General features: G+C 42.7%; 1 protein-coding gene across 7 annotated transcripts in view; it reads right to left on the bottom strand.

Moving 5' to 3' along the window:
- DOK5 (docking protein 5) overlaps positions 1–21,384 on the bottom strand; it is a 1,081,787-nt gene extending 1,060,403 nt beyond the window's left edge. For all 7 annotated transcript variants that reach the window (XR_013824125.1, XR_013824126.1, XR_013824127.1 and 4 more), the window contains exon 1: positions 20,938–21,384. The gene's annotated coding sequence lies outside the window, so the exon portion shown is untranslated. The remainder of the gene's footprint in view (positions 1–20,937) is intronic.
- Between the last annotated feature and the right edge of the window lie 849 nt (positions 21,385–22,233).

Here is a 22,233-nt window from a genome sequence, read left to right on the forward strand (position 1 = left end):
CGCTCTGAAATACGAGAGACTTTGGAAGGACTTGAAAGTAACATGACTCCCTGGGGTGAGGGGAACAACAACAAAAAAATGCCTGATCTTTGGACACATATGATACAGTTGTATGCGCCCAGAAAACTCTGTGGAATCAAACAAAGAAGACCTTGTTAATTCTCCTTGGGGCATCGGGGAAGTTTGGAGGACTTTTACATTGTAATTTCTACTGGCCTTTTCTGCTAACGGTTTTAACCACAAGTATGTACTACTGTGCTTTCATCTTAAAAGGACAAAAGCAAGGGTCACCTTGAGCAGATTGGATTCTCTGAGTTTCCCTCCCACACACCCGTCACCCCCAGTTTAATCTTCCTCGCCAACGCCAGAGCCTCCGTTCTTCCCCAGAACAAAATCAGTGTGATCCTCACAACTCTGCCACCTCCTCCCGTTCCTGCTTTGACATCTTTGGACACTTTGCAATTAACCTCACACCTCCATCCCTTAATTCCCACCTGAGATACTGGCAATTGTCACCTCTCTGGTTAAAACCTCCAGCGTGGACTCTGAGATTGGGACCTTCTACAAACCGCCTCCTACCAGCCTAGGAAAGTTGATCTATTGAAACCTGGGCCAGATGTGCTGGCAGTGTTGCCATACCACAGCTCACTTAGTAAAATGGCTTTAAAAAATTGACAATTTCAGTGTCAAGGACACTTAAAGCAGGTGGTACTGTCATGCATTGCCAGTGGGAAGACAAAATAAAATAGCACAAGCACTTTGGAAAGCAGTTCTGAAGTTTCTTACAAGGTCAAACACGCACTTACCACGTGACCCAGCAATCCTACTACTAGCATTTACTCAGGAAAAATGAACGTTTATGTCCACGTGAAACCCTGCATGTAATAACTTATCACAGCTTTACTCGCAACTTCCAAAAACTGTCAGAAGCCCAAATACCCAACAACTGGTGAATGGATAAAGCGCTGTGGTCCTCCCACACAATGGAACAAAACGCAATTAAAAAAACTACTGATATATTGAACAGCGTGGATGAATCTGCAAAGTATCAGGCCCCATCAAAGAAGCCAGACACAAAATGCCACTTACTACTACAGGATTTCATTTATAAGAGATTCTGGAAAAAGCAAAAGTACAGGGACAGAAATCACACCAGGAGACGACAGCGCTGGTGGTATGGGGAGGGCAGAGGGTTGACTGCAAATGAACACAAGGGGATTTTTAGAGGAGACAGAAATCTGCTTTATCATGATTGCGGTGGTGACTCCACGATCCCAAACATTTGACAAAACTCTTAGAACTGCAGAGGATAAATTTTACTGTCTGTAAATTATACCTCCATAGATCAGACAGAAAATACTAGTTAATACATGCTTCTTGCAAAAAATTAAAATACACGCTAAAAAATAAAAGGTTCGCTGTTAACTGTGTGTGTGTTGAGTTTGGTTTTGCTATGGTTGCACCACTGCATACATTTGTCCAAATAAATAGAACTATGTACTTTAAAAGGGTGAAGTTTGCTGTGTGTAAAGTTTACCTCAATAAACCTGACTTTTAAAAAAATTTAAAAATGCCCTACCGAGAACTAAAGAAAACAGAAACCACCTCATGAGATTGAGCAACTGGATAGAGGGTCTGCATTTCATTAAAAGCTGGATAACTGGTTATGGTCAGAAACTTACAATTTAAATCCCATCCTGCTACCTACAGAGCCATGGAAAATCCACAACTATTGAAATGTATCCGATAACTTTTTAAGAAACATATTTTGGCCCGATTGTGTCATCCTTAGGCTAGCATCAACATTCACTGAGCAGGGCTGAAATAGCCAAGTGGTGAAAGGGAAAGTTAGTAAAATCAGCCAATATTTTACTAGAGTTAAAAAAAAAAGAAAGAAAGAAAAGCTGCCTGAGGGTGTCAGAGAGGCTTCCAGGAAGACATGATGCTTGAGCTGGGTTGTGAAAGATAAGTGGAAGTTTATCTTTTAGGAATTGCTCTTTGGTGGAGGTTCTTGGTATGTGATTTGAAGTTCACATTCACACAACAAAACATATATTGGGCACCTACACTGTATTAAACTTTATATTACGGCGGCGTTTCTCAGCCTCACTGCTCCTGACATTTGGGGCTGGTCATTCTCTGCTGTGGGGCCTGTCCTGTGCACTGTAGGATACTTAGCAGCCAGTAGCATCCCTCTTCCCCAGTTGTGACATCCAAAAATGTCTGCAGACGTTGCAAATGTTCCTTGGGGAACAAAATCAACACCAGTAGCCCCTGAATCTCTGCAGTAGGGCACTGAGGACAAAGATGAGTGAGACTCCCTGCTTGCAGAAGCTGACAATCTCACTGCAGGGAGAAAAAAGTAAAGGGCTCTTATTCTGCATTGGTTCACATTACAGATGTGAGTGCGTGCGTGCGTGTGTGTGTGTGTGTGTGTGCGTGTGTGTGTGTTTACATTTAAAATGTAAACTAGGCCTGCATGGCATGTGGTTAGGTATGCAGGATTTATAGATCCAAAGACAGGCTTCAGGGTTTAAATCTGAACTCTACCACTTAGAAAACATGCGATTTGGAGGGGTCATCTCATTTAACCTCGTATGCTCGTTTCACTGTTTGAGGAATATGGGGCAGAAAACAGAACCTATATCCGTATCAGAGGATTCTCAAAAGCATTGAGTAACTAAAGATTGAAAAGCTCAGTGTCTGAGACATGGTAAGAACTCAAGAAATGTTAGTTGTTTTAATCCTTCCCTACTTAAGGCTAAAAGCTCCTCAAAAGTCTGTAACAAGCTGTATATACTGTACCTTAGGTACAGTAGATATGTTACCGAGTCCAAGCTCGCTCCGCTTGCCCCATGACAGGCCAATAAACCGGAGACGAGGTGTTGAGGCAGTGAAGACGACTTTATTCAGAAAGCCAGCAGACGGAGAAGATGGCAGACTAATGTCTCAACCATCTTACGGGGTTTGGATGCCAGTTTCTCTTATAGCACAGAGTGGGGGGGGAGATGAAGTAAAGTAAAAAGGCCATAAGTTTTGCAAATATCCCCTGGAATGGCCGGCCTCGGGGAGGGGATGTGTTAATTTCTTCTTTCTTGCAGCCAATCACAGGTGGACAGGGTCCGGATGTTTCCCTGAACAAAGGCACTTGGGTTTAACAGTCAGGCAGAGGGGCAGGGCTCCCAGAGGCAGGCCATTATGTATAGACAGTATCCTTTTAGTGAACAAAAGCAACGGGAAGCAAAGGTTAAAGTAAAAGAAACAGATGGAACATGTAGTCAGATTTGTCTCTTCCCTGTTACAGATACTTCATAAACATTTGAGAGAAGGAGGGAGGGAACACATAAATTAAAATACTAGCTGGCTATAAGTTATTGTGATCTTAAAATAAGCCTATAAGCATCTACCTAACAGAGTGGCAGTGAGAACAGAATCTTCGAAAAGTACTCAGCGCTGTACCTGATACTTAGGTATTCGATAAATGTTTTAGTTGTTGTTATTGTTATTATTGTGTCATTTCACAATGTCATCAAGAGATTATCAATCCAAGAGATCTTAACTGGGTAAGGGTCTTCTGGAAAAGATCTGTAGATTCTGAGATTTTCTTCATACACTTGATCTCTCAAAAAGGTACCAGGGGAGTTCCCTGGTGGCCTAGTGGCTTTCATTGCCATGGCCCAGGTTCAATCCCTGGTCGGGGAGCTGAGATCCTAGAAGCTGCGCGGCACGGCCAAAAAAAAAAAAACGGTACTAGGAAAGGTCCCCTTGTGGTTTCCAAAGTCTGCCAGGGAGCCGGGGAGATGTGACATCATTTAAGCTGAGAGGGAGGAAGAGGGGGTGGGAGAGATGGCAACTGTTTTGGAATGAAGCTAAAACACTCACCCACCAGACCATCTGTCTGCTCATGTTCTGGTTTCACTGAACACCACGGAGACAAAGAATAAGGTAGATGGAAAAAAAAATCAGCCCAAACACGCAAAATGTTTTACTCTCTATGGATGGATGACATTCAACCCAAGCATACTCTCGATGTGTCCAAAGGTAGGGCCTTTAGGAGGTAACTGGGGTTAGATGAAGTCATGAGGGTGGGACTCTCAGGATGGGATTAGTGCCTTTCTAAAGGGAGACACCAGAGAGCTTGCTCTTTCTCCGGGCCATATAAAGGCACAGCAAGAAGGGGGACGGTCTGCAAGCCAGGAAGAGAGCTCTCACCAGAAACCAACCATGCTGGAGCACTGATCTTGAACTGCCAGCCTGCAGAACTGTGAGAAAATAAATTTCTGTTGTTGAAGCCACCCAGTCTATAGTATTTTATTACAGCAGCCTGAGCTGACGGAGAAACCTCCTCTAAATCTCAACTCAAAAAGCTAATCCTTAAAAATTCTTTTTTTAATGCAGTAGATTAGAGAAGGGCCTTCAGTTACATGCTCTGTTGAACCTTGACTTTTTCCTTCATCGTTCTTCGTGATGTGTGGGAATGCTCCACGAACATCTATTCTCCACTCGCATTGACCTGAAATCTCCATGAGGACAGAACCATGTGTGTGTCTTTGGGATCAATCCTTTATACCTAATACCACTGTGATAGGTTAATATGACATATATTTGCTTGGGGGGACATGGAGGGGCAAAAGACTGATACATTACACCACTAGATGTCCAGCCTTGCTTGCCCTTTTACAACTGCTGTATCAGAGGCTCTTTCCACATTAAACATCAAATTCTGGGTCACATTTGCTATCTTCAGTCTTCTAGAGCTCTTGCCTCAACCCACTTCATCCTGCCTTGCAATTTCCATGTCACCACTGTCATTAGAATTCAAACCCCCATTTCTTTCCTCATATTCCTTTCCCTTGCATTTCTTTCTACATATTGCAGTTTGGGGAAGTCATTCTGGCTTATACGTGATTTGCCTTGAACTTGACGCTAACTAGAACAGCCTGTCTGGTGGCCTGTCACACATGTATTGTACATCTGCTTTAACTACTAAAGAAGAGAAAGCATTTATAGATTAAAATAGAGTAACTGTGGTTACTTTCAAAATGGAGCAAGGTGGCCATGGTGGATGTGGTTTCAGACATGTTCCTGCATCACTGAGGACCTGAATTTTCTGAAATGTATCAAACTCTTGGACACTATCATCCATTCTCAAAACAATATCTTCCAGTAGCTGCCAGCTGCAACCTTATGGTCTCAAGATCTCCCCTTGTAACTATGCAACTATTTCAGACCCCAACCGACCCTTACTTAACAAGTACCCTTACTTCTCACCAGCTGCAATTATAATTCTTGATAAACAACTCATGAAGCTAGCTGTAATCTTGCAGCTTTTGCCTTCGTAAGCCTCCCCCATTTTGTAGACCAGCAGAACATAATTAAAGTGCTCTTCAGTCTGTGTCTCCCAGGCTATAGTCCTCGGTTTGCCTCAAATAAAACTCTTTTCTATCCCTATTATAGATTGTTTATTGATGACTTGTGTAGACAACAAATATTCGATCCGTGAAATCGTGAAGAAGGAAAAAGAAATTCGTGCCAGTTTTGCCGTTGCACCTCCAACTGCGAAAATCACGGCCACGTTGTGTGGTAAGTACTTAGTTAAAATGGAAAAGGCATTCAATTTCTATAATATGATATTTTGAGAGAGATATACTACAGTCTCATAGCTTTTATTACAGTATATTATTATAATTGTTCTATTTTATTATTAGCTATTCTTGTTAATCTCTTACTGTGCCTAAGTTATAAATTAAACTTTGTGATATGTACGTATGCACAGGAAATAATATAGTATGCATGGGGTTTGATACTATCCACAGTTTCAGGCATCCACTGAGGGTCTTGGAACTGAAGAGGGTACTAGTATACTACTTGTAATTTGTCTCTGTATGGGTAGCTGACCTTCAACCCAAGCATTCTAAATGTTAATGCACCTAGTACCAGAGCTTCAAAATACATGAAGAAAAACTGCTGGAGAGCTGAAAGGAGACATAAATCCATAATTATAGTAAGAGATTTCAATACCCCTCTCTCAAAAGCCGATAGAATAAGTAGACAGAAAATCAGTAAGGATACAGATGACTTGGGTCAATTATCAACCCACTGGCCCTAACTGACATAAAACAACAGTCCACCCAAGAATGACAGAAGACACATTCTTTTCAAGAGCACGTGGAACATTTCAGGAGCGCAGGGAAGTTCTTCTAGAAGTCAAGGGGATAAGAAAAACGTCAAGAGGTCCAAGCTGGAGCCACTACCGGCAGGCATGACTTTTACAGTCCAAATACACTCACTTCAAATCCCACTGTAGTCAAGCAGTGATTAATAAAGCAGTGATTACCTTTAGTAAAATAAATAGCAGATAATGAAGGAGATTTAAAAGAGAGATAAAGTGCAGACAGTGAGGGACTGTGCCAGCAAGCTCATCATCAATCCTAAAAGGAGGCAGAGAAACCTACTCATTATAATTACAAATAGCTTTTCGTTTGCTCTGAATTAATGTATTCTTTAAGAAGTCATTGCATTCCTCCATATCCAATTAGACAAAGGGCACCATGAAGCATCTTAAAACCCTTTCAAGGTCTTCAATGCTTAAGAAAACTCAGTGTAAACATTCAAAGAGAGGATGGCGCATTTGTGCCTGTAATTCTTGGTTCGTCTAATTTGTTAATAGCCCTATGTTTCTTGTTTATTTTACAGAGGGACTCAGCCCCAATGGTATACATACAGATTCTCTGCACGTGTATGTGTATCTGAATTTGAATGAACTCTGTTCCTTGAAGATAACCATTTGGGGAAGATAAAACTTGGAGATAAGAAATTAAATCTCAGAAATAGATGTTTACCTACAGATCGTTTTCATATATTTTTTCCCACTCTCTCCTAGTCAATTTCCTCTCTCATCAGTTAACCTTTGCCCTCCGAAGACAGGATCAATTACTGCTTTTTGTCTTACATCAATAGGTCTCACACAAAAAAAGGAAAATTGGTTTTTCTTAGAGATTCTAAGTCAATGACATTAACTGTGTAACACAACGCACTCACATTCTGTTTAAATGTGTCGTTTAAAAGATTGTTATAGTTGAACCTTGGATAACTAGAAAATATAATAAAATACGATTGCATTTTGTGAGCTTGAGCCTATTAGTTCTGGATGGACAGCTAAAAACATGAGATTTTTCTTCCTCACATCGTCTCTCCTTCTTAGGGAGTATTCTTCCTGACATCAGAGACGTGCTGAAGAAAGTGATGGTTTAGATGCTTTGTTTTAAGAGCATGACAATCCCTGTTGCCTTCCTGACCTTTCTGTTCATTTCTGGGATTGTTAGCGAATGCGCCTTGCGAACATTGAGGATAATGCTCAATTACTGATGAATGTTCAACCATAGCTTCTTTCTACCTTCTCCTTCTTCCTACTTCCCTGCATGTCTCATCACATCCCCATTTCTAAGCGCAGTCTGTCTCCTCCCCCCCATTTCTCCTCATCCCCCTCCCCAGCCTCTTCCTTCTTCTTTTAAATTCACATTTTAGCTGGGGATGACTTTCCATTTCCTCAGCTCTTTTTGGCATTTTAAGCTCTGTTAAGGTCTTCCTTAAACTTTAATGCATTGCACTTGGAGGATAAAATAAAGCAATTTTGCCATCTTTATGAATAATTAGTGACTTAGAAACAAGCCTTGAAGTTAGTGAAAAATTCACTGTAAGGCAGTGAAATGATAAAAGCACACTGCAGCATATACTTTGATGCACTTTAAAGAAATCGTCACAGACTAATAATATGGTATCTCCAAGGAACTGATCAGACTGACAGGAAAATTACTTTTCAGGAAACAAAGTAGTTATGACATTTATAGCAACCTTTATAAAGGTTTATAGCTTAAGAAAAGGAGGAAATTTAATTCCATTATTTCCATGTGCCTTGTAAGTAACCGCAATCAAAAGGAAAGTGCACACACACGCACACATGCACACACGCACACACACACACACACATTTTTAGAAAGAGGAACACATTTTCTTTGACTCCGAAGCATAAATAAGAATGAACAACTTTCCAGCTGCTCTTACTCCTTCCTTTCCCAGAAAAGTCAGACTTTGAATAGAATCAAAAGCATGTTAATATGCCAAAGTGAAAAATGGTACAGTTGCCATGTGTTAACCCATTTATACAGCATTTTTCATCTCTATAACCCCACTTTCTGTAACACGAAACACAAGTTTTTCTCAAATTGTACAGCCTTTGTTAATTTGTTCAGACATTTCTAAGTTGCTTCCTTTCAGTTTTCCTTCAAGATACCTTATTTGTACTAAGCTATAAAGTGAATCTTATCAAACTGAAAGCCATTTCTTCAGTAGGTGAATCCACAGTTGTCTCTTTTTGTCTATTCCCAAAGTATAACTAGAAGCCACCAAATACTAAAAAAGTCTTTTCAAAGGAAATCAATAATTCAGCTAGTCCTTTTTTTTTTAACTCAAACTGGGTCAATATGGTGCACCAGACAGAAAAATGTCAATTCCATTTTGAAAAATAAATGCTCACACAGTCAACACTGGAATTTTATAAAAGTACTCACCTTATAAATCAGGTTCTTTTGTTACCTTCGAGATTAAACTGTGCTATAACGCGATCCTCTTACAGAGAGGTGAATGGGCAGCATTCTGAGATGGTCCCCAGGGAGCCTACCTTCTGGTTTCCCAGTATTTCTCCCCACAGGTAATCTGCTCCCCTTGGGCATGAGCTGGACTCACTGACTTGCTTCTCAGGAACACAAAATGGCAGAAGTGATGGGAGGTCATTTCTGAGATTAGGTTACAAAAACCTGTGTCTTCTATACCGGGTGCTCTCTCTCACTCTCTCTCGCACTGTTTGCTCTGGGAGAAGCCAAGAGCCATGTTGAGAGGCAGACCAGTTCAGGGGCCATGTGAGTGAGCATGGAGGAGACCTTCTGAGGCCTGACAACAGCCACGTCAGTGAGCCTGGGAGCAGGCCCATCCCCCATCGAGCCCTGTGATGACTATACCCCTGGTAGATGCCTTGGTCACAGTCTTGTGGGAGACTCTGAGCCAGAGGCACCCAACTGAGCGGCACCCAGATTCCTGACTTTCAGAAACCGTGAGACAATCGATGTTTGTTGTTTCCAGCCGCTCCATCTCGGTGCGATTTGTTACACAACCACAGATAACTAATACAAGATGTAACTGAATCCCTTATACAATATCCAAGACGTGTCAACCATACAAAGGATTCAACTACGAATAAGCCAAAGTGTGGTTATCCACCGAGTTGGTTTCCAAAGGGATGCAATTTTGTTAGGTACTCACTTCCTTCTGAGGCCAAGAATTCATTTCATTTTTCTCTCCTTTCAAAGAGATGTAAATACAGAAGGAGAGAAAGCTGTAAGACACTTGAAAAGGTTAAACAAGAAAACTAAGGGGTAATTATAGTCTACATGTCTGCACTGGGCACACTTCCAGAAAAAGCAGTCAATTCTTATTTTGCAGGTATATTTAAGAAAAGATTTGCTACAATAACTTACTGTAAATGTAGAGTTGTATAAGAAAGCTGACTATTGAAAATCATGTTCGAAAGAGAGTACACAGAACAAAAGGAAGGATCAAAATGATGCAAGGCTCGTCTATTTACTCTCTGTCTAAAATGGATTAAAATAAATTAATTAAATGGACTGGTTATGGAATTTGTAGATATTTCAAGGCTTCGCCACTTTGAAATGCACATCCTCCATTGGCCTCCCTGATATCCCCTGCCACTTCTTTGGCCATACAGATGGCCAAGAGACACATGAAAAGATGCTCAACATCGCTAATTATTAGAGAAATGCAAATCAAAACTACAGTGAGGTATCACCCCACACCAGTCAGAATGGTCATGATCAAAAAATCTACAAGCAATAAATGCTGGAGAGGGTGTGGATAAAAGGGAACCCTCCTACATTGTTGGTGGGAATGTAAATTGGTACACCACCATGGAGAACAGTATGGAGGTTGCTTAAAAAACTAAAAATAGGGCTTCCCTGGTGGCGCAGTGGTTGACAGTCCGCCTGCCAATGCAGGGGACACGGGTTCGTGCCCTGGTCTGGGAAGATCCCACATGCCGCGGAGCGGCTGGGCCTGTGAGCCATGGCCGCTAAGCCTGTGCGTCCGGAGACTGTGCTCCGCAATGGGAGAGGCCACAACAGTGAGAGGCCCACATACCCCTCCCCATCCCCCAAAAATACTAAAAATAGAGCATATGATCCAGTAATCCCACTCCTGGGCATATATCTGGAGAATAACATGGTTCAAAAGGATACATGCACCCCAATGTTAACTGCAGCACTATTTACAATAGCCAAAACATGGAAGCAAACTAAATGACCATCAACAGATAAATGGATAAAGATGTGGTACATCTGTACAATGGAATATTACTCAGCCATAAAAAAGAATGAAATAATGCCATCTGCAGCAACATGGGTGGACCTGGAGATTAACATACTAAGTGAAGTAAGTCAGATAGAGAAAGACAAATATCATATGATATCACTTATATGAGGAATCTAAAAAAAAAATGATACAAATGAACTTATTTACAAAAGAGAAACAGACTCACAGACTTAGAAAATGAAGTTCTGGTTACCAACGGGGAAGAGTGGGGAGGAGGGATAGATTGAGAGTTTGGGATTGACATGTACACACTGCTATATTTGAAATAGATAACAAGGACCAAAAAGTAAATAAATTTTTTTTAAAGTAATAAAATAATAAAGTCACTTGGAAGAAAAAAAAGAATTCCCACATCTTTGGATAGTATTCCCCTTCTTGTTCTCAGTTCATGGACCTGGATGCAGCCTCACCTGCAGCTCTAGCACAAAGCATGCGGCCTAGGCCTCACCCATCAAACCACCACGTCTCCCTGACTCGGGTCAGGGACGGGCACGTGACCTAAGCTGGTCCAGTCAGAGTGAATCTGTTTTTCGTGAGTGCCACCAAGAAGGCTTTTATTCTCCCCAGTGGCTTAAACCTGTAAAGATATGAAGACGGGGCCACCGAGGTCATCTCTCCGTGATGACAGAAGAGCATGCAACGGAGATACTGGGCACCACTGCCTGGAGCCGTAGAATAAAGCCAGCGCAGAAGACGGCATCAGGAATAAATCCAAGCGACACTGTGTGAGCCCCAAACCCAGCCTGCCTGCAGCCAATCCTGCCTCTGAATGCTCAGTTAACACACCAATCAATTTCCTTTCCAGCTGAAACCAGTTAGAGGAGAAATTTGGGGCCAGTTATTTGTTTTGCGTTTTTTTTTTTTAATATCACATTCAATAGAAAAGTATCTTAATACCTTCAGGTACAAACATTTTAAAAATATTCACCTCCTTCACTTGACAGACATCCTAAAGGATCTGAGTGCTTTGGGTCAGCTTTCATCAGAAGCTCATAAAGTCCCTGTTAGATACAGGATCTGCTGCTGCCAGCTAATGCAGCAACAGAAGTGTATCTTTGATAATCATCATCATCATCACCATAGCAACCACATACTGAGCACTTAAAAATATCAGATACTGTGCTAAGCATTTTACATATGTAATCCCATTATTCTTCATTTCTCTAGGAACAGGAGAGTCAAGTAGTTAAAATGCAGACTCGAGAACCCAAACACCCGAGACGTGAATCATTTTTCTGCCGATTTTTACCAGTGTGACCTCGTTTAACATCTCTGCGCCTCAGGTTCCTCGTCTGTGAAAATGGGACTAATGCTACTGCCTGCATCATCAAGTTGTGAGGACTAAATAGGTTAATATCCACAATATGCTTAGTGCAATGCTTGGCACACATAAAGCACTACTTCTGCTAATTTTTCTTACAACAGTCCAACAACGTAGGCATCGTTATATTCATTTTCCCAACAAAGAAACTGGTCTTTATTGGTCCTCACAGAAGTCTTTTTATTTGGCCACCAAGATGGCTATTTAAAAATGTGGTTCTTATTACTGAAGCAAAATTCTGTAACAATAAGGACTCTGACACCCTCATCTTTGTTTTTCGGACATTGCCCAGTACAGAGTCCTGCCAGTGACCGATAATAGGATGTGGACAAAATAATTGAAAAAATATACACAAAGAATATAAAGAAAGGCAGCCAACTGGACTAAGAACTGTGGCCTAGAAGTCAAGAGTCCTGGGACACTGTATTAGTTATCTATTGCTGTGTAACAAATTTCCCCAAAACTGAGCAGCTGAAAATAGCACAGAGAGATCACCTCTCAGTTTCTATGGATCAAGGATTCATCGCTTAGCTGGGTGCCTGGCTCAGGATCTCTCATGAGGCTGCAACCAAGGTGTTGATGAGGATGTGGTCTCATCTGAAGGATCCAATTGTAGATCCACTCACGTGAGTGGGATTTAGTCCCTCCAGGGCTATGGGCCTGTGGGCCTCGGTTCTTGACTGGTTGTTGGTCAGTGGCCTCCCTCAGTTCTTTGCCCAGCTGCAGCTGGCTTTATCAGAGCAAGCATGTGAGAAGAGCCAGAGAGAGAAAGAGAGACAGAGACAGAGAGGGAACCAGTGAGAAAGAGGGCAAGCAAGATGGTAGCCACAGTCTTTTGTAACCTACACAAAGGTGACATCCTATAACTTCTGGCGTATTCTATTCATTAGAAGAATGGCACTGGGTCCAGCCAACATTCAAAAAGAGAGGATTACACAAAAACATGAATACCAAGAGGCAGGGGTCACTCACTGGGAGTCGATTTAGCAGGCTGCCTACCACAGACATGGGATTGAAACGGATTCTTCTGCTCTTTGACCCTGACTGAGTCAGCTGTTCTGCACCTTGATTCCCCTCTCCATTAAAGCTGTATTAAAATTCCCCAAGATCCCTTGCAGCTCAACCTATGATTCTAGGAGGTCTTGAAAAGAAACAGAAAGCACACTTTAAAGCCACATTTAATTTCAAAACAGCTCTACAAGCTCACCTGCAAGAATAAAAAAAGGTTTTAACCTTTCCCCCTTCTGTTAACATCACATCTCATGGACTCCTGAGTCAAGGACTGTGGTGAAGGAAATGCTAGAATGTGCCATTGGCTCTACAGCCTAAGGCAAGAGGAGACTGGAGAAAAAAAAAATGGCTGCTGCAGTTTTATGCCCGTTTGCAGCATTTGAGAAAGAGGGCACATGAGTTTCCAAAATTTAATTGAAATGGAGAGTTTTATTAGTTTACCCTGAAGTGTCAATAAAAAAATGGTGCACGGCAGATGGTTTTTCTGTGATCGCAACAGCATCTGTCTTGAGGTTAATAACCCTTTTGCTTTATTGACTTACTGGTGAATGCTCTCCGGTGGTATTCAAGATTGTTTAGATGTTTTCTTGACCGTTATTAAAAGAAAAAAAACAAACTCTGTCTGCTACTGCTTTTTCATCTACTGAAGAAATGTCATTTTTTGAGTAATGCATTGAAATCTCTTTTAACCCATCACAGAAACTAAGACAGAAACTAAAACCACATTTAAACAACTTAGTGATGTTGTAAAAAATATCCCTGCCATATATATTTATTAACTTTTTCTTCAGGTTGAAGAAAGGGAACACATTGTTGAAGAGTGTCCAAACTCGGGAGTGTAAACCTCCAAAGGAAAAGATGAGCTTTTCTTTTCTACTATTAGTTAAAGGGCTTTTGTCAGCCCTCACAGAGCCCTACTGATTGATGTTTCCATTCCCCTATGAATTGGCTACAAGTTGGTGGTCTGTGGACTGGGGGTTGCAGATGTTGGTTGTTCATGCCTTATTGTTCTGTTCTTAACAGATTTTAAATTTCTGAATGATTTGGAAACATTTAAAATTGGAAGATTTCAAACTGAAAGAAATTCAATTTCTGGTTTTTGGACAATCCGAAGCCTCAGCAACTCTTGCCCAAATTCCAACATGACAACTGCTGGCTGAAGCCAAGGGTCATTTTTTCCTTGACATGGGGCACGTCCTTGACTGTCACTGACACCTCCCCACCTCCCAAGTGTTCTAACAACTACAATGTTAGCCTAAAACGAAAGACGACTAGAAATCCCTCTTCCGTAAAAGCCTCAGGGACTTGACCGTTGAGGAGACAATAAACTGTGGTGAACCAGGGAGACCTGCCACGTCTAACCAGGGCAGCTGCTCCTCGCCCAGCCTACTTTGTTCATTTTTGGGAGCTCCACGGGAGGGAGACATCTGGGTTAGCCCCAGGCCTAGCATTTCTGGTCTGAACGCACCTTGGTTTGGGGTAAGATTATCTCATGCACCATGATGAGGACCAAAGGCATCAGATAATTGCGTGATGGCTTAACCCATTTTCTCTGCCTTCACAATGGCTTTCCTCTCGGTCTCACGTTCATCTGTTCTCACATTACTTGGTCCTTAGAGCAATTACACCTGCCACTCTTGACAGAAGAGCAGGTTATTGTCTTTGTGCTGTCTTGGTTTTGTGTTAATAGCAGCTGTAACGCCGAAATTAACCCATAGCTTACACTTTCCCCTTGTCCTGCGTGGCACACAGCTGTCATTAAGTGCACAGAATGCAGACGTGTAAGCACCCTGTTGTGTACAATTTAGAACTTGTGCGGCGCGTTACTTTAGCTCCCCCATTCCTGTGTTGGTGTCTTTTTAAAGACCTCCATAAAGTGTTACAAACACCAGTTACTAGGTAAGAGTAATTCAAATTCCATGGACAAATACCATCTAAGTTGCTTGAGGGATTTTTTTTTCCTTCCATGGTTTTTCAAAGGCCTTCTAGAATGGTCCAGACTCAAGGCAAATAGGTAATTTAAAACTTTCAGGGAAACCTGTATTCTATGTCATACTTGATGCTATCCGTCCCTACATATTTATATTGGCTCCAATAAACTATTATTTAACCTGAAACTAGCATCGTGTACTTTGAAAGGCTGAAAGCATGACTCATTATTTACATCAAGGCCTATTTGAACTCTAGTGTTCTATAGCATTTCATCAATTCCTCCTCCCCACCCCATTCCAAATCAGATAAAATGATACAAAACACCATCTCTGTGAATGGTGGTCTCTTTCTTTTTTTAGATTGTTTTCTGCTTTTTTATTACATCAAAAAGTCTTCACTATCACTTGAACTCAAATGTCATGTCATGCTGATGGCTGAATATTTTACAGTAACCATGGCAATTTAAAAAAAGAAGTAGAATCTCTTCCCATCAAAAAAGAATTCTATCTTCAAGTGCATTTTTCTCCCTCACTCCCCCAGAGAAACCCACCACCTTCATCACTGGCACCTGACAATCCCATCTGCATTCAACAGAGCCTACTTCTCCATTAGTCCCAGTGGACGTAATGCCTGGGGCCCATACGGTAACTTAGGAACCCAAGAAAACATTTTCATTTCTTCTAAAATCAAAAAAAATATTGAATGTACTAAACCAGCTTGAGTTACATTTGTCTTTATGCCAAGGCAGTCATAAAATATACTTTTCAGTATGTCTTATGGAGGAAAAGGTTCAGGAAGACAAAAGTGCTCAGCGACCATGAAAATCACTATATGGTGCTGCATTCAGGGTAAGTATGGAAATCACTTAGAATCAAGCCACACAATAGCATTCACGGTCCAAACGGTACAAATGCAATGTTACTTAGTTATATGGCCTTGAGCAACCACTCTGAGCCTCCATTTTTTCATAGGACGAATCATAACAGACACTATTTATTGAGTCCTTACCCTGTCCCAGGCCTGTTGGGGAATGCTTGGTGTTTGCTATCTCATGCAATCTTTTGGCCTAGCAGCCCCAGGCAACGGTTCTTATGCAGCAGCTAATATAATTGTCAGGACAGAACAAGATCACGGGGAGAAGCAGTGGACTCAGCGCTGCACTTACCAGCAAGTCTCAGCAAGGTGTCCCTCCTCCCAGAGCTTTCCTCATCTGACAAATGGGAATCATAAAAGAATCAATGTCACAGGGTTTGCGGAGGGTGTGTTAGTTAAGGCATGTCAAGGGCTCTATCAGGTGCCTGTGGTTTAGTAAATACTCCCTAAGTGGTTCTTATTATTATCCTTCTCTAAAAGGTGACCTTCCCCTACCCTCCACCATTGCTAAACTTCCTATCAATGGAATCATACACAACATACTCTTTTGTGTCTGGCTTCTTTCACTCAACATTATATCTGTGAGATGCATCAGTTTTCTTGCATGTCACTGTAATTTGTTCTTTTTTATTGTTGTGTAGTATTTCATTTTATGAATAGACCACAATTTATTCCTCCATTTTCCTGTTGATGGAAATTGGGTTGTTTCCAGAATAGAATAAAGTCACTATGAGCATTTCTGTATATGCCTTTTGATGGACACAAACTCTCATGTCTATTGGATCCCTACCAAGGAGTGGAATTGCTGGCCCATAATAAAGATTGAGCACTAGGGTGTGCCAGATTGCATGGTGGGTCGGGCTGAGAATACAAGGGTGAGCACAAGATCAAAGTGGTCCCTGACTTCATCTAATGAGGAAGACATACCAACCATCTGCACAGATAACTATCAGTGTTTTAGCCACGTGTGCTGCAAAGGAGAGGCACATGGGCTGTGAAGGTTAACTGGGGGGATTAGATCTGGCGAAGGTATGAGTCCCATGACTGAAGGGAGCATGACAAACCTGGGGAACTGGAACAAGGCCAGTGTGGTTAGTGCAGAGGTGAGCAGCAATGGAGAGGCAGGCAGGGTTCACACTAAGCAGACCAGGTGAGGTGTTTTCTTTTCTATGACTCCTACTGATAAGAGGTTTTTTTTTTTTTTTTGAGGGGAAGGGAATCAGATTTGTAGTCTTAAAAAATGTATCTGGGGCTTCCCTGGTGGCACAGTGGTTGAGAGTCCGCCTGCCGATGCGGGGGACACGGGTTCGTGCCCCGGTCCGGGAAGATCCCACATGCCGCGGAGCGGCTGGGCCCGTGAGCCATGGCCGCTGAGCCTGCGCGTCCAGAGCCTGTGCTCCGCAACAGGAGAGGCCGCGACAGTGAGAGGCCCGCGTACCGCAAGAAAAAAAAAAAAAAGTATCTGGCTACTGGGTAAAAAAAATGAATAGAAGGGAGTGTGTCAAGAAGGACAGAGTCAGGGAGACTCATTACAAGAAATGAGCAATAGTCCACATGAGCGATCATGGCCACTGGACCAAGGTGGTAGAGACCACCAATGGAAATGTGGACCAAATCAAGAGTCAGCTTGGACATAAGTTTCATCATATTTAGGGGCTAGTTTAGTTTAATTATAGTTCTTTTGCCACTGCCAGCTACTGCAATTGGGACTTCGTAAGTTTGAGCTGAATGGTTTAAGATAATAATTAGTAGATTATTCATTAAATCCAAGTTTTCCACTGCCAATTGTTTTCCACTGCAATCACATCCTGAGGAGGATTTAATTCCATTTCCTAGTACATCTGCTCATCTTCCTCTGTGCCCTCATGGGTTTTGTTGACATCTACCAGACAAACTCTACCAATAATTCCAATGTTACCGCAAACTGCGAGACGACTGTGAATGTTAGACATATTATTACAAAATAAATGAGAAATTATGACTAGCATTCACTGTCCGTTTCCAACAGAAATGACCCTTCCCCATGTACCCAATATTACTGTGCACAGTGGTGCACAAGGCCAAGTTCAAGATTCCAGATGTTCTACAGGCATAACCAGAGACCTTCCTTCACCTTACAGGACTGCAGTGAAATGGGTTCCCACTGAAATGGGTCTTTTACGATGGCTCATACGCCAAGGCCATCACTACTCTGCTCTCTAATTCCTACCCATTTCTAGGGGAAATTCTGAATTTGAACTTACCTATGGGCTGTCCTTGGATCTAGAGGGACTGCTGGAAGATTCTACACTTGCATATCAGAATTGAAATCAAGTGTTTAGGTGCACAGATTGAAGCCCCACTGCCTGGACTTGAGTCTTGGCTCCCCTACTAAAGACTGTGGGGCCTCGAGCAGGGCACTTAATTTCTCTGGGCCTCCTTTCTGTCGTCTGTAAAATGGAGACGGTGATAATAGAAGCCTGTGCCTTGTAGGGTTGTGAGGACTGAGTGAACGTATATAAAGTGCTCAGACCACGCCTGTGGATGTTGGCTGCTTATCATCAGCCTCTCTCTGATTTCCTTCCACTGGACTGAGGTTAACTATTAAGTTGCTACAAGAATTGGCCATGTGAATTCTGCTCCTGCATTTCTTCTGAAGCAGGTGTTGAAGTTAACATCTACTCCACTACTCAAAGTCAATGACCCATAGGGGAAATTTTTTTTTCAGGGTTTACTCCTTTGAAAAACGTTTTTTTCCTTTCTCCTGAGATACTGGTAGGTATCACTCTTTCTAACGTGGTATTTACTCATCATTTTTCTTCCTTGGCCTTAGCTGCCAGAAGCTCAGAGCATGTTAATCTAGCGTGCAGATTCTGGGCCAAGTTATTTACTTTTCTCTTTCTTACTCATTTCCATTCTTTCTTTTCCCTCTTCTTTTAATGTTATATTTTATACATACATATACATTTACACGAACAGTTGAGAAGCTACCTGAAAGTCTTTTTCATCAGTCAAAGGACACAGAATCACCAAAGAAAAGAAGTCTCAGCAGTAGAGTCCATGCATTCATTAACAGCCCATTTGCTACCTAAGCTGTAAGACCTGGGGCAAATTGCTTACCCTCTATAAACCTTTTACCACACCTGTACCATGAGGGGTAATAATAGAATCTATTCCAAAGAGTTATCATGAGAAAGGAATTAATACATAAAAAGCATTCAGAACAGTGCCAGCATGTAAGCCCTCAATGCTCGTTCTTAGTATCATTAGAATTAATTTCAGGCATCAGAATGCAGGCTCTACAAGAGAACTAGTTACTGAGAAACACCTACAAACAAACAAGCCCTAATTACTGTCCTCCAAAATTTTTATACCAAATCTTTAAACCAAATTTCAAGTTCTGCCCAGTACGGGTGTATGTGCGTGTGCATTTGTGTGTCTGTGTATCTGTACGTATCTAATCTTTAATAAAGAATTGTGGGGCTTCCCTGGTGGCGCAGCGGTTGAGAGTCCGCCAGCCGATGCAGGGGACACAGGTTCGTGCCCCGGTCCGGGAAGATCCCACATGCCACGGAGCGGCTGGGCCCGTGAGCCATGGCTGCTGAGCCTGCGCGTCCGGAGCCTGTGCTCCGCAACGGGAGAGGCCACAACAGTGAGAGGCCTGCGTACCGCCGAAAAAAAAAAAAAAAAAAAGGAGAGTTAACAATACTCAGTTTTATGTCAAATGACCCCAAAAAATGTTGAAAGTGATGCAGTTAAATATCAGTAACAACCTCACAACACACACTTCTTTCCGGTTTATTTGTGCCATAACTAACACAGTTTTATAAACACTTGTTATTGTGAGTGATTTCATGTTAGCATGAAGGATTCACACTGAATATAACATATTGAAAGTAAACAGCTATGTACCCACGACCCAGGCTCCTGTCTTTGCCTCCCCAGTCATATCTTCTCCCCCCTCCAGAATTAATCACTATTCTGAATCTTTTTTCTATCATTTATTCCTCAAGGAAGAGCTTTTATAAAATGTAAACTTAATTGTGCGTTTTTCCGGTTTACTGTTCATAGAAGCACCGTGTCATCCTTTTCCTTCACACGGACCCTTCCCCTGCTGTGCTTCTTTATCTCTTGTCCCTTGATTTTTCCACCATTTTCTCTCCTGGATTCCTTGCCATCTACTCCTACATGGACTCATATATTCCCTGATCTTAAAAACGAAAACAAACCCAAAAAACGTCCTTCCATCGACACAGTAATGGCATTAAATGATAGTCCATCTCCTTCCTTCCACTATTAACTTTCTTGTAGAGATACTTTTCACTTCTGCCTCCAAATCTCAATCACCACTGCTTAATCTTTTATAATCTGTTTGCCCCCAGCGAGCAGGACACTTCTAGCTGCCCTCACCCCTAAGCAGGGTGGTCAGTCTTCTTTGACGCTCCGGTATCTTGTTATCTTTTCCCCACTATAACTGTGCACTGAGAATTCTCAGTTGGTGTTTGGTTTCTCCCTCCCAACCCCACACAGACTGAATTACTGGAGCCGAGATAGTTCTTTAGCTGAATCACAATCACCTGGAGGGCTTGTTAAACCACTGGGTTCCACCCCCAGTTTCTATAAATAGTTGATGGCAACTATTCTATCCATCATCTCCCTCAGCATCATGCCCAATGGAGAAAATGATTTTTCAGGGTTTAGTCCTGCGAAAACCTTTGCATCTGTAAGATGTGTAAGATTCTACACCCCCCCCCCTCACTACTGCAGCCTCTGTCTCCTTTGATGGTTCTTTTTCTCCCACCTGCATTCTTTCCTAAGTCCTCTTCTCTTCCATTACAAAGCTACCTGGGCTGTCCAAGGTATGGCCCACTGACCAGCAATATCAGAATAATCTGGAAGCTTATTAGAAATGCAGAGTCCCAGGCACCAGCACGAACCCACTGAACCAGAATCTGCGTTTAAACAAAATCCCCCAATGATGTGTGTGTACTTGAAACGTTAAGAAGCACTTCTCTAGGATGAAAATGGTCCTAAAATATATCTCCCCAGTCCTGCATGGAGTGGAGACAGCCCCAGGTTCACGTGGAATCTGGGAAGTAGGGGCTCAAACGCAGACTCCCGCCTGTATCCTATAGGCCTGTTCCCCTCTAAGCCCCGACGGCGCGTTGCTGCCCGGGCCTGGTCGGTCAGCCGTCTTCCGCAGGCCCCAGGACGGGTCGCTGCAGGCAGGGGTTCCCAAACCCACTCTGGCTCCGTAGGCCTCGACCTCGGCCCACCTGTCTTCCCAACTTTAGCGTTATGCCGCCGCCGTCTAGCGGCAGCTCTACCCAGAGGCAGCAGCGCCTCAGGTTTAGCCCCGGAAAAAATAAGTTTCAACCTACCTTTCCAAGAGCCAAGTTTACATCGGCACAGGACTGGCGTCCTAGCAACTCCAAGTGTCCAAAGCCAAACTCATGCTCTTCTCTCAGTCTCCCCTTTCCTGCTGAATAGACCAGACACTTCCGACTTTCCTGCGTTTGTTAACCATTCCACGGGCTTCCAGGGGTCCCCCAGGCTTCCGGGGGTCGCACAGGCTTCCGGGGGTAGCAAAGCCGAGCGTGCGCGGGCGCCCGGCAAGTATGCAAATCAGGGGTGTAGGCGGGGCGAACTGGCGAGACGCTCTGTCCAATGGGTGAGCGGCTGAAGATGCCAGCTGGAAATGTGGTCCCAACGTTTGGCCAAACTGCATTTATGTGAGAGCTCCTGATTTTATTGTGGCAAGACACTTAAAAAATTTTTTCTTTTTTTTTTAACTAGGAGCGCCAAAGAAAACGTACTGCAGGCTGTACTTGGCCTGTGCTCAAAACCAAGTTCTCTTTGGTTTCTCCTCCTTCCTGAACCTTCATCTCTCCAATCACTGTCAAGACCTACGTCTCTCACCTTCTCTCCAGGTCCTAGCCTACTTTTCTTTTCCTCTGCCAACTGGATCTATGCACCAAAGAAAGTGCAGTAACATCTGGTATCCCTTCCTCCATCACTTTGTAGTAAAACCCACCAATCAACTGCCAAATTATTCTAAAATATTGTTCCAATCATATATACCACCTTTCTATTCAAAGCCCTTGAGAAATTCCCCCTGGCCTCCAGCTGTCAAAACTCTATATCAAATGGCATCCCTCCCCAACACCCTCCAACTCCCCTAATTAGTCGTGGTTTTGAGTAGAGCTCTTAAGGCTTGGATAAGCCTAGTGGTGGTTGTAGAGATGGAAAGAAATGGACAGATTTGAGAAGTATTTAAAAACTAAAGTCAGCAGGATGAGCTCCTAAGATCCTCACTGCAGAGCAAATTATCTATTATTTACTTCCTATCAATGCCTGGATAAGACGTAGCATATTGTGCACGTGAGTTTGCAAGCCAGCAGCCTGATGGTCAATTTTGTTCTACAAATATCTTTCGTGTAGCCTGCATTGCTTTAAGAAAAAAAAAGTTGCACTTTCTAAAACTAGTAATTGTATATAAAAATCAGGATTACTGTCCAAAAACAGTGGTGACAAATCCAGATCAAAACTTCTACGCGGGGCTTCCCTGGTGGCGCAGTGGTTGAGAGTCCGCCTGCCGATGCAGGGGACACGGGTTCGTGCCCCAGTCTGGGAGGATCCCACATGCCGCGGAGCGGCTGGGCCCGTGAGCCATGGCC

Source organism: Stenella coeruleoalba (genome assembly GCF_951394435.1).
Source record: "Stenella coeruleoalba genome assembly, chromosome: 15".
Taxonomy (NCBI): domain Eukaryota; kingdom Metazoa; phylum Chordata; class Mammalia; order Artiodactyla; family Delphinidae; genus Stenella; species Stenella coeruleoalba.